This window comes from Macrobrachium nipponense, chromosome 6, assembly GCF_015104395.2.
Source record: "Macrobrachium nipponense isolate FS-2020 chromosome 6, ASM1510439v2, whole genome shotgun sequence".
Lineage (NCBI taxonomy): Eukaryota > Metazoa > Arthropoda > Malacostraca > Decapoda > Palaemonidae > Macrobrachium > Macrobrachium nipponense.
In genome coordinates, this window is record NC_061108.1 from 130766178 (window position 1) to 130780136 (window position 13959).

The window sequence follows — 13959 nt, forward strand, 5'->3', positions numbered from 1 at the left end:
GCGTCTGTGGGTACAAGTGGTGTTGCGGATTTATAACAGGAAAAAAATTGAAAGTTTGTTGACACAAGCGACTCCGTAAACATCGAGATGGCGTCAATCTTCTAAACATTTTTAGTTGTAAGTAAAAATTTCTAAAGCGTTTTGGTGAGATTTCCACTGCCGTGGGCGCCATTTTCAGTACCCTCTGTTTAAATCTTAAAATTTGGCCTTAGCTAATTTCTAACTTTGGAGAAAATACTTACTTCGAAAGGAGAGTAGAGGTCTTTAGCTCCGTTTCTCACCAACAACAAGTCGCGACTGATGCCCATCTCGGGTGTCAGGACGCGTTATAATGTACTTTTTCGGAGGGTGGCTAGGTGTTGATTGTAGGTGGCCTGCTTGGCCTGCTGTGATGTTTTACCCTACTTCGAAAGGAGAGTAGAGGTCTTGAGCTCCTGTTATCACCACCAACAACTCATGACTGATTACCATCGCCGGTGTCAGGACGTGTTAATTAAAGTACTTTTTCGGAGGGTGGCCAAAACCGTGGTAGTCGATGAGTTGGCCAGTCCACTCGGTTGTTTACCCTAGGTATGTACCTAGAAGACTGACACCATCTCGATTTACGTTCGTGGTGTCGTTTTCAAATATCACATTATGTTGACGAAACTTTGATCTTTTGAATGGTATGCTTAAAGATGTAATTGCATTCTTGTTTCACCAATTCAATATCGAGTGAATAAGGCTGATCCACGCGATGGCGATGGATCCACTGCGGTGTTTCCCCCTAAGTATCGTTTCTGAGAGGCCCAAGATAGGTATGCTAAGATTAATCAAACATCGACTAGGACTACGATTGCTTACCTTTTTAAATCGTTTGTGGATCTGTACGAAAACAACTTGACCCCTCAACGACGACGTAGTTTTCTTCGTGAGGACATTCATTATATGTGAGGGTTAATCGACATGAACAGCGGACATATTTGTACTAGTAGTAGTAGACGCGGAGATTTACCTCTAAGACGGCTCCCTTTTTATTTCTAGCTTGTCGGTCATTTTGTGCTCGTCAGATGAATTCTTTCCTATATCAAAATTCCTATCAGCAGATCTGTGAAAGCAAGATATTAGCTATTATATCTTTTTTTAATGACTGCTGAATGGAACTAAAATGGTTTCTAATTGTTCGATAGCCATTAGTAAAGTAAAATAAAATAAAGTAACCCAAAATTTCATTTATTTTCAAACTTACACTGTCAACATTTGGAATCTACCCCCTTTAACTATTTCATGACATTTAGCTACATCAAGTTCAGTCTATCATTGCTAATAAGCACCTATTCTCTTCCCACAGCGTTCGATTCCACAAGCAATTGCCTGGCCCACTACCAGAGTTGCCAACTCAAATGTTTAAATGTCGCTAGGCTCGCCCCTAAAACTTGCTAGAATGTCGCTAAATTCTTTATCAAATTTCGCTAGACAAGATGATCTCTCCCTCCCCTTCCCATCTTTTTTTTCTTTATTATAGACAACTACAGCCTATAACAATCACATAACAAAATTAAATATCAGGTACTCTATCTCAACCTATTAATATACTAACTTTTTTTTTACGTCTTTGAAATTCACTGTACTGGCATAGAGATGTGATACTGTTAAATATGTAAAATGTAGCGTGAACAATTATCATTTTCCCAAGAAAGCATTTCATTATATATGATATTTATGTGTGGTAAGTGCACCTTATACATGAAGTTGGAACTCTTATACTGTGTTATATATGAAGAATGCTGCATTAATAAGAATAAAAATCTTAATGAAGCATTGATTAGCTTAAGATGGTTACGGACTGTCTAACTTTTACTATATGAACATCTATTCTCCGATTCAATAATGACATGTAGTTTTTAATAAGCACACTTACCGATTACTCAATTATCACTGCATCCCAATCTTCCTCCTCAAAGTCATCAATTGCACTAAGAGGCAGTCTGCTTGAAGCTTTTGATGTGGTTGCTTGATCCAAAGTGCTGTATGTCTCCAGTGTACCGATTTTTCTAAGAATATCATTTGGTAAAGTGTATTTTGAACAACAGGTATTATACCTTTTTAACCCATACTTTATGACAAGAATTGCATTGAGTGTTAACAGTTTCATTTTATTTCGCAACTTTGACTTCACCAAATTCATATTGCTAAATGTGCACTCTACGTCATCGTTAGAGTGTGGTAAAGATAATGCAGAGAGAGACATTTCGGACAGATCCTGGTATGGATTTCCACCTGAGGCATCTCTGTAGTGGGCTACTTCTGCTCAGAAATTTAGTGTACTTGATGTTTCTGTCCAAACCACATGATGAAGTTTCTTCCACTGGAAATCTATTTGAGTAAGGGAGCTTGCATCACCTGTAAATAATTTTGCCACCTCAATTATATCAGATTGAATGGGCTTCAAGCAGTCATCAACACTCAAAAGTGAGACGGATTGCGATACACGAATATTGTCAGGTAGGCGTTGACGGAGCTGCTTTACCAGTTCAACGACAAACTATGTGCATCTCTCGTATATAACTTTCATCCGTAGAGGAAAATTTGCTCTCAGCCAACTCCTTTTCAAACAAAACCCAAGTAAGGTCTTGGATCCAAATGTTCTTCAATCACTTTGCAATGCATAACTTTCTTTCCTGGGATTCATATCTTTGCTCCCAATGAATCAATCAATAAAACAAGGTCTCTCAGCAATTTTGTTGGGTCCTGCATTTCCGCTTCAAAATTCTTATTGACAGCTTGTACCTCGCCAAGTATCGGTTTAATAAAAAGAATTGCATAATTCTGTTTGTCATTAAACATTGAATATAAGAGCTCTGCGGTGTAACATCGTTCTTCTAATCTTGCTAATTGGAAATGTGTTTTAAGCTCGGTCCATTGTTTCAGGATTCTCACCACAGCACGCTCGATAGATAACCATCTAGTCTGGCTCAACTGCACTAATTTCAGAGGTGGTAAGCCATCATTGATGGTTTCAAACAATAGTTTGTATTTCTCCTGGCGTACAGATGACTGGGAAAACCAGTTATATGTCTCTTTAATCATGAACTCTTAAGTTCCGTGGCAATGTTTCACGTACAGCATGTGAAACAGCTATTTGAATTGAGTGACATATGCATCTAATTAGCTGCAGGTGGAACATTTCGGCTTCCATTCTTGTAATTTACACTGTTTGTAATCAGACTCAAGAGCGTATAGTTTCACGGCTCGAAAATTATTTTCTAGGTGTTTCACTCTCTGTATATTATTCATTCTTTTTCCTGACATTGATCTTTATTGATAATGAATGTTTCGAAATTAATGTCACCGCTAATCGTTACTTTATCTTTGCATCTATTCAATCACCTCCACCCTTTCCCGTAAGCACTCATAATGATTAGTTGTGAACAAACAAACCACTTTTGTAGGTACTCTTAAAATCGTATTCCCTAATTCAGCTTCTCCCTGCAATTACTCCTTGACTTATTCTACATTTAAGGAAATGCCTTCTCACTGTATAGCGGAACAGAAGGCATGTTTTCTGTCCGACTATTATGAAACCTATAAAAGAATTTCCGAAAGTTTCACGCAGTCTAAATGGGTTATAGGAAAATTTATGCCAAAGGCCAAGCGCTAGGACCTATCATTTCATTTATTCATGAAAATAAATATTAAAGGCGCGCTTTACATTATACACATAAACACAGGTGAATAAACTCCAATAAATACATTTCAACAAACTTGTTAACAATCTTCAATGGTCTCCGAGTCATAGCCAAGAGAGAGAGAGAGAGAGAGAGAGAGAGAGAGAGAGAGAGAGAGAGAGAGAGAGAGAGAGAGAGAGAGAGAGTCTTTACATTGTCATAGTCTACAGAAGTCTGCATATGATAGCTTCCTCGGGAGCTTTCCCAATAGCTGTCAGCTCTGCTATGAATCACGTGTAGACTAACATTCTCATTAAGGAGATATTCTGGGTTCCATCCATTATTATTCCTTCATTATCCAATACATTATGACCACATAAAGTATAATGGGCACTTAGGTCACCTACAAAAACAATATGGGGGGTTGCAATCTCAATATCTTTAATGAAACCAGATATGAGAGGAAGGTAAATGGAACAAACTTCAATGGGGCTTTTAAAACATTCTAGGTAACTGTTTTCAAAATGGTAACGCAATAAACTACTGCAGAGTAATGTGTTGACTTATGAATAACTATTGTAGTCCCTACATGAGCTCACTGCCCTTGAGGTGATGGAAACAATGAAGAATAGTATCATTTAGACCAAGATTATATACATCATTTCCTAACTTTGTTTCCCAAAGGCATATCATACCTGAACCGATCTTCTGCTCAAGCCCTAAGACCTTTGCAATTCCATTGTTGAGTACCCAAAAAGAAGTTAAATATTTGTTCTGTTTTGTCCTTAAGAAACTGGGAATGATACTAGGGGCGTGAGAAATATGCAGGAGCCTTGTTTTCCACAGACTTTTTCAATCTAAGCTTGCAGATGTAGGTACTGCTAATCATATTTGTTAATTTCTTATTTAATATTAAGTGAGTCTACATGAGGAATGGCACGGTACATTGGAACAGGAACTAGAATTCTCTCTTTTTATCGATGGTTGGTCAATAGAAAGGGGGACCATAAAGGATCCAAAACAGATTTGCTTAAGTTTCTTATTTGTGTTGTTTAGGGAAGGTGGTCCGATTCGTTTCTGCTCAAGAGGAAATTGGAATCCATTCTTCATTTACATTGTTCCAGGGTTTTATTTTGACTAAGTCATACTGCTCTGTTCAAAGGCATCTGTTACTGACAGTGATAGTGTTAATCTTAATGGTTTACTGCCATCGCACGAAGTAGAAGTATTTTTGCAATCAGTCTTTGTCTCAACACGGGTTTCATTCCGTGTTTTGTCAACATAAAAAGCAAAAGTAGACATGGGGTCTTCTACCCTCATCATATTTGTCTTTAAGCTCTAAAATTGATATGTTCATCTGGAGTAATTTCAAGAATATTAGAGTGAAGCTTATAAACTGGACACTGTTAGCGGAGTGACTTTCTTTGCAATGAAAACAAAGGTCGTGCATCGTCACACTCAAAGCATTTATGAAACAAAGGTCGTGCATCGCAACAATCAAAGCATTTATGAAACAAAGGTCGTACATCGCCAAAATCAAAGCACTTATACAAAACAAAGCTTAGGATTCTCAACATTCAGTGACAGATGACTAATTTCAATGCATTTTGGAAAAAAATCAGGAGTGGAAAGTGACAATTATGGCATTCATGATTCCTTCAAGTTTTCTGACAGGTAAAACATTTCCAGAACTTCTAAAAACTTCGTCTTCAGTGAACTCATAAGTCTTAACTATAAATAATTCCTCTGGATGTATTACACGTGTTTAATGTAGAGTAACATCTAAATGCGTGATTGTATAGTAAATTCAGACAGCAGTAGTTTATCAGTAACCAACTCCTTCACGTAGGGATAACAATGGAAAAGTATATAGGATTTATTTTCAAAATATTATAAATTCACATTTAAATGTAATTATTGCCTTAGGCCCGGCCCTAACGCTATTCAAATGCTATTATCACCTAAAGGATCTTCTTAGGGCTATTCAAATGCTATAATCTCCTAAGGTATCAAGATAAAAGAATTTTTTTTCGGCATGTAAAACGTTGCATCTTTAAATTTCATCCCACATGTGATTTATTTTGAAAATATCACAATTTCACATCAAAATTGTTAAAATTATTGCACAATAATTTCGCCACGGTCCGGCCGTAACGCTATTCAAACGCTAATAACTTCAAAAGTATTGGAGAAAAAAAAGTTTTCGGCAAATAAAATCTTACTTCCATCAATTTCACCCGATAAAAAATTTATTTAAGACTATTTGAATTGTTAGTAACATATTTCAGACTATTTGAATTGTTAGTAACAGACTAACATTAATAATGTAGCAGAGTTTAGACTCCCATCAACCGCTTAACGGCTTTACTTGGAGCTTCGAGAGTTACCGCCTTTAGAGTCCTACCGGTTCAATTAACAGGAATAGTAATCAAAACGGGTTTCCCGGTTTTCTAATGCCATATAAATATGTCTCTCTCTTTTTGATATTACATGGTTGGGTTAACCTTAACTTTATCCAGACTTTTTTGGAACGAGTCACTATCCTCATCCTTGCCGTTGCTTTACAGTATTATAATTTGTTTGACCACAAAACTCCCACTCAGATGACTTGGCAAGTCATAAAATACACATCATACAAAGAACTATTTGCCAATGTTCCAATTTCAACTTTATTCTTATTGCTGTTCCAAGCTCCACTTTCAACTTAATTCTTATTGCTGTTCCAATTTCAACTTATTCTTGTTGCTGTTCCAAATCTTTTTACTACTTGACAATTATTTTTAAAATCTAATTTTAAATTTTATGCCAATATTTGTATGGTACAACCCTTTCAAATGCCCGTCTGTATTGTTTTTGCGTTGTATGGACCCAATGGTTGTTCAGCAACGGGACCACCGGCTTGACGTGACTTTCAAATACGCATTTTGTTCCACTACCTTCAACAGCCGCGTTGTCCGAGTGCATTTTTCAAATTCGCAGAGATCATTTTCACACACACGAGTATTACAAAGAGCCTAAGGTAGAAAAGAACGCAGAAGACTTAACAGGGCCAGTGGTCAACAACAGTGGCAAGGAACGAGCTGATCAATAGAGGGAGGGGGGGTATCTACTGATTACTGCAAAGTAAATGCAACTGCCCGAGAATGTTGAATTTATCACAGACTGTTCATGAAGTTCTCACTTTCCACCACTGGCGTAGTGAAAGAAACTGGTGTAGTTAACTCCGCCAGACCGGACATTGACAATGTGAACATATTTTCCAGAAGCAGTCCTATCCATACATTCCAACTTACTACTTATACATTGGCGTTCATAATCATCAGTAGGCTCATGAGCATAATCCGATAACCTTGTTCCCATTTCTAACTGCCTGGAATCTTAAACAGATACCACAGGCTGCCATGTACCCTTGGGACTTTTGGATGTACTGGAACACAATATCAGACATCAATAATTTTAAAAAACCATTTGGAAAAAAATTTATTTCATTTATAAATAAGGTTTACATTTGTACAATATTAGGCTAATAAGTGAACTTTTCACTTGGAGGACATACAACGGAGCTGCAATTGGATCACTATTCAGACATCTGATCCTTACAATTATCTAGATGGGATTTTTATAGGGAAAGCAAAAGAAACTTCAACACTCACCAAGTTGAATGGGTAAATCTTTATGAAATTATGCTGCAGGTTTTGAAATACCATTCGTTCCCATAAGTTGCCTGTAAACAGTTTCTCTAATCATGAAGACTTACACGAGGCCAATAAAACAGTTCCTGACTTCCTGTCCTGCCACGGCTCAAAAATCCTCATTCGCCAACTTCCCAGTGAGAATCTTCTGAGTTGTCACTCCTCTCTCTCCAAGGACCCGGAGCGCCGCTCTCTCGTGTCATCCACGTGACGATCGACACATGTGTGACCCAGGTGCATGCACTTCTGACACATATCCTCTGGATGTGGAGGACCTTGCTTTTTCTTGGGCTCTTCTGATTTCCAGTGTCGAAACTGAATGAAATAATGTTAGGCTGGAAGTGAATGGCTTTCATATACAACAACAACAACAATAATAATAATAATAACGACAACAACAATGTTTGGCTGGAAGTGAATGACTCATAAAAAAAAAAATAAAAAAAAACACGTATCTGTGTTCTTCTACTAACATGGTTCCTGAAGTTTATAAACAACACTTAGCATTACAAAACCAAGAAGGTAATGATTGCTTCTGGCAATTAGTTTAGAAGTGGATGCAGTTTGCAAACTTACTATATTAGTCAAGGCTCACACGGAGGGAACCTGATTCAGCATTTATTTGAAACTGAAGTGATACGGGGGGGGGGGGGGGGGGGGGGTGGGGGGGGGGGGGAGGGCAATTCTAAATTAAATAGCGGTTGACGAATGTTATTTTGCCCCGAGAAGAATATGGAATCTGATCAAGAGCAGAGATTTTCTGTTATTACAAATCTTCCTCTGTAAAAACTTTTAACATTTTCCAAATAAATGCCATAGAGGGCCTGACGTAATTCCCTTTATGTGACACCTTTCAACCACACGCGTAAGTACAAAATGGACTTCTGCTACATTAATAATTACATAAAACCAGTGGTGTATTTGCGAGCCATACTGCCCAGTCGATAAATCGTGATTCTGTAGGGTTCCGTTTTTCTTTCTTTCTTTCTTTCTTTATCAGCGTTCATATACCACACATCGCTCTTTGGCTACATAAGTAAGAACCCCCTATTACATGGAAATACCCTGCTTAACCCCATATGATTCGAAAATGAACATTTCATTAACCTAAATGTAACCTGAGTGAATCGCGTACAGAAACCTCCAAACCTCACGATTCACAGGCAAAACCAGCCGGTAAGTTAGAGAAAAGCTGGAAATAAAAACTATATTTCAGTCACACTCAAAATCCTCCACACTATCACTTACCTGTTTGTAAGGGTATATCCCCTTATTGCATCCTTTGCACTTCTGGTAGGTATCTGCCCAAGAATGAGCAGAGAACCATTCTCTTTTGCAGTCATGGCAATGGAACATTCCACAGGCGCAGAAGGGTCCTTGGTAAGGCGTCAGTCCCTTCATCTCCTTTTTTGGGGCAATCTCCCCTTTCCTCTGCTCCTGATTCTTGGACTTCTTCCTCCTCGGCCTATTGGCCTTCTTCGGGGGAGCCGTTGCGTTCTCTTTGTCTGGACCGTTAACAGGATTAGCCATCATCTTTCCGAATGACTTTACCTCTCCAGGAAGCACGGAATTCAGATTATTTTCTGGTACGGTCAACAGTACCACCATTTTCCTAAGGGGAAAAAAAATTGGTGTGGTATGAAGGTGGCCGGTAATAGTTATGGGAAAAATTGTCACAGATAATGTGACAATTTAGGGGGGGGGGGGCACATATCAGTCTTTTGTTTATGTTTGTTTTACGGTAGCCGCCGCAGGACTTATGCTAAATACGACGAAGAGGTGGAAACTTACATATATAGGGGCTACGTTATACGCAAGTATCTGCTTGTATACTTCCCATCCTCGTCGGAGTGACATCGATTGCGGAGAGAGTTTCTAAGTTTCGTTAGTATCTTTCTTGGGTATAAAGGTGAAGACGTTCAAACTCATATTGACAAACTTAACATGTATTTGCGAAACTACATCTCTTGAGTAGAGGCAAGAAGTGGATTTGATTACCACAGGCAAATGCAAACCAGGGCGTCGCTGATACAACAGGCCAGGGTTTAGCTTGCATTCCGTTAATCAATCTTTATCACACTCCTTGCTATCTCGACAGTGACCCCTTGGGTCATTGGCTTATTTATATATGGAATATATATATTTTTAGATGTAACCCTTACACATACCGGGCCAAGTATACAGCTTTTTTTTTTTATCTTTATCCGGTGACTTTTTTCCTGGGTTCCGTGTGAATACATGAAATAATGAAAAATATTAAACTATGCTTACTATGTGGAGCATAAATAAAGCAACAGAAATGGAAGCAAAACCTTGGTTAAAAAAAAATTAAAAAAAAGTTAAAAGGAATTAAAACTGATCAATCCCGGAAGGGGAAGCAAAACAGAAGAAATATGCAAGTGTATAGTAACAAAACCCTCAAGGTGCGGAGTTGCATGTGATAGCAAAGATCGGTTCAACATCGGAGGTGCCAGAATGCTGTGTGAGGCCCCATGACATGTCACCTGTATGGATTGTAAAACCTACCAACCTAGTAGGGGGGGGGGGGGGGTTACCAGAAACAACATCTCCCACCAACCCCCAACCACTGGATGGACTCAGAACAACCTACGACCAAATAAGTCTTAAAAGAAAAGGAAAACCAACTTAATGAATATCCTGGCTCTGGAGACGACCAAAAATTTTATATTGCAGGTACAAAAGATGGCATACGGCGGTACTTCTACGATAATATAAACATGCTTTTCAACGGAGAAAATAAGATCAACATATGGACAAATTACTAAGACCTTGATGTAAAAACCCAACCATTGATTAGAAACGGCCATGCAAGAATTAATCATGACAAGATATAACGCCAAGAACTGAAGCAATTTCAGTCACTCGTCGTTTACGCATTAATTGGGGAATAATAGTAGCAGAGAAGTTACTGAATGGAGGATGAAAAAAATAAAATATAACCTTGGAGTGAAAGGAGAAATAAGAGAATAAGCGGAAGTGAATAAGAATGAATAAAAATACTAACGTTACCCAAATGTAGAAAACATGTGGCGAAAGATTGGTAAGTATAAGAAAAATGAAAAGTTAGAGATGAAAAAAAGCAATGGGCGAACCAAACTAAAAATAAGAAATGGCGACATAAAATTTAACATCTTTACGCCGTAAAGAAATAAAAATTACTTAGTCTGGGACCAACTTAGTTACAGAGGCATTCAACCTAAATAACAGCAACCGGTCAACCACCTTCCCTCTCATCAAGTAATACTGAAGACTGGTGGCATATGAAACAGCAGGACCAACTACCATAAAAAAATATGTTCTATAAACAATTGAATAAATATACTTACAAATATATAGTAAAACAACAGGAGACTGACAGACGTCAAAAATAAGGACGACCGAGAGGTAATGACGTTCAACAAATGAGGATCTACGACTAATACCTATATAAAGGCGTGCAATATTGATAATGATGAAAATGAATTTGAGAATATTCGTACCAATGCAACCCAGATCAGCATTGCTTTCATATTTCTATACAACCCTATTGTTACTAGAAGTAATGAAGTGATGGAGAGCAAACGCAAATCACACAGTCAATAGCAAAACTTAAGGCGCAGACAGAATCAAATCGTTCAATATCATTGTTCAATATAACAGATAATATAGAGCAATAGAAGCGGAAGAAAATGGTTCTGAAAAGGAATTTGGAGTGAAAAGGAATTTGGAGGAAAGATAAACATGCTTGCTTGGCCATAACAGATAAGGATGCATAGCTAAAACAATAGATACGGGGCAGGTGGGGAGAGCTTGGGGGAGAGTGGCCTTGAGATAAACTTGATGTTGAGATAGAGGACATCACAATGTTACCAACGTAAAAATCAAGCATTTTTTTAAAAGTTGATGAGTCATGATATGCTGTGTGTAATGTTAAGGAGTCATTCGATATTTCGTCAATTTGTCTGTGGACAGATGACACCATGGTGGAATACCAGACATTGCAACACCTACATTGAGCATATGCAAAGACGCGGTTAGCGAAGTTTCAATTCGTGAAAACACTAGGCTATCGGAAACAGATACATAAGGAACAAACTATTTAAAATCGTGAAGATATTACTCAAAGCGAAAAACAAACGCCGTGCGATATATGGAAAGACGGATATAAAAGCACGAGCCAGGATACAACGGTTAAAGCCACAGCCCATAAGTGGGAAATTATTAACACACCGACGTTCGAAGCGAGTGAGTCAGTGCGCATAGGGAAGTCTCACTGAAGTAAAGTTGCACCCCGATCCGATGCATGTGGAAGAAGTTATGGTAATTATAAAATTATTACTCAAAGCCGAGACGAGTCACAAAACCCAAACTTCGTTTGCTTACCTTGACAGTAAAGTGATTTGCTGACAGACTGAGGAAGTGAGGACGGGGTAATCGGGTGGAACGTGAAGGAGAACTAATGCTGCAGCGTTAGTCTGCCGCACTATATATCTCTGACTGTGACACCAGAGCAGGTTTCATACGTTTACGGGCCGTCAGTCGTTCCTGCATCTCTCGTTGTAAACGCGTCCGAGACGACACAGCGAACTCTACTTGGTGTAACAATTTTTTTTTTTTTTTTCGTTTGATGTTTTATTGAGATACTGATTGAACTTCTCTAAATAAGACTAACGGAAACCAGAATAATGAAATTTCACAATTTACTGCCATCCGCCTAACATTTCAAAATTAAGGGACGAACTCTTATTAAATATTGGGTATATCTAGGAAACCCACTTATGGTTGCCGGATATTATGCAATCTTTAGGGCGAGTTCACATCATATAAATATGTCGGCAACGAGGACAGTACTACTGACCCCTCTTACCAATATTGGCTTTGAATAGAATTTAGGCCAATTGCTGCGACGTATGAGGTCATTCGGCGCTGAAACTCACAGTATAAAGTTTTGGAAGGAGTAAGAGGGTGAAAACCTGAATTGTTAGGATAGGGTGGTAAGTAGGAAGAAAGAGATTATAAACGGAGGTACAGTAAAAGGAATGAAAAGGTTGCAGCTAGGGGCCGAAGGGACGCTGCAAAGATCCTTAAGTAATGCCTACAGTGCACCACATGAGGTGCACTGACGGCATTATCCCTCTACCGGAAGTAGTAATAGTAGTACTGACACTGATTTGCCCTCGATCCTAAGACTTGCTTTTCGGTACTTCATTTCGAGGACCGTCAGCAGCCGCCCCCCCCTCAACCTGCCCGGCCTTCTCGTTTGCCACTGCAAACTTTCAAAACGAAAATTATTGACATAACGGCACCGGGAGAGTGACCCAATAACCGCAGTTATTTCGGTGCAATCTAGGTTTCTGTACAGCGTATATTGCTGCATTACTCAGCCGCGGCCCATGAAACTTTCGGCCATGGGCTGGTGGTAGCCTGTGTGACGCACGATCATGGCTAAATTTAACCTTAAACCAAATAAAAACTACCAAGGCTAGAGGGCTGCAATTTGGTATTTTTGAAGAGTGGAGGGTAGAGCATCAATAAACAGATTTGGAGCCCTCTAGCATCAGTAGCTTTTAAGATCTGAGGGCGGACAGAAAAAATTGTGGAAGGACAGACAAACAGCCGTCTCGATAGCTTTACGAAAACAAAAAAAAATATTCTGCAACTTGTTTTGCTACAGACGTGTCCTGTAAATCCACAAAATAACAACCAACGATAATATGCACCGGTATCAATAGATAAGGACCACAAAACAATTGACCCAAGTGGCTGTTTACAACTGAATTAAAATGCAGTGGGACTTATGAGGTCATCAAGTATGTTTTGTTTGTTTGTTTGTATGGTGCTTTTACGTTGCATGGAACCAGTGGTTATTCAGCAACGGGACCAACGGCTTTACGTGACTTCCGAACCACGTCGAGAGTGAACTTCTGGCTATCACCAGAAATACACATCTCTCACTCCTCAATGGAATGGCCGAGAATCGAACCCGCGACCACCGAGGTGGGACGCTAATACCATACCAACCACGCTGCTGAGGCGCTTGTCATCAAGTATGAAACGGAAAATTGAGTGAAAATGTTGGAGAAAAACCTTGCAATTGCGCTATCCACACAAAAGGTTTCATCTTACATGCACAATCATTTCCTGAACGTTAAGACCCATCCTTCCTAATAGGTCTTTCAGACCATTTTTTTTCTTTTCATTCTTCCTCTCCTTCTCTCAACCCTGCCGATTTCAACGCATACGTATACAAGCTATTTCCTCCAATCGTTCCGCACGATCAGACCTTTGCAAAATTTTTGCCATTCCTATGGATCTAAACATTTCTCAACTTTCATTCATGAACAACATACTTTAAACACACGATTCATTCGACAGCTTCAACCTATGTGGGTTCAACTGAGAGAGAGAGAGAGAGAGAGAGAGAGAGAGAGAGAGAGAGAGAGAGAGAGAGAGAGACTGCGCACTTAAACAGCAAGCAGGTTCAGGTTACTCTTGACTCACCTTAGCCAAGAGTAGTCACGTATGCAACGCCTGAAACGTTTGAGAAATCTACGTAAGAGGACTTTGCCACCGAAGAGTTGCTATTTATACACGATACTTCGTGAACTTTACTGTTGTTA

The 13959-nt window shown here is 39.0% G+C and overlaps 1 long non-coding RNA gene across 1 annotated transcript; it reads left to right on the forward strand.

Annotated features, from left to right (window-relative positions):
- Window positions 1-11409: 11409 nt before the first annotated feature.
- LOC135216193 (uncharacterized) lies at window positions 11410-11702 on the forward strand. Its single transcript, XR_010314829.1, has 2 exons — window positions 11410-11549; window positions 11603-11702. It is a non-coding gene; the product is annotated as an uncharacterized LOC135216193 (long non-coding RNA).
- The last annotated feature ends 2257 nt before the right edge of the window (window positions 11703-13959 follow it).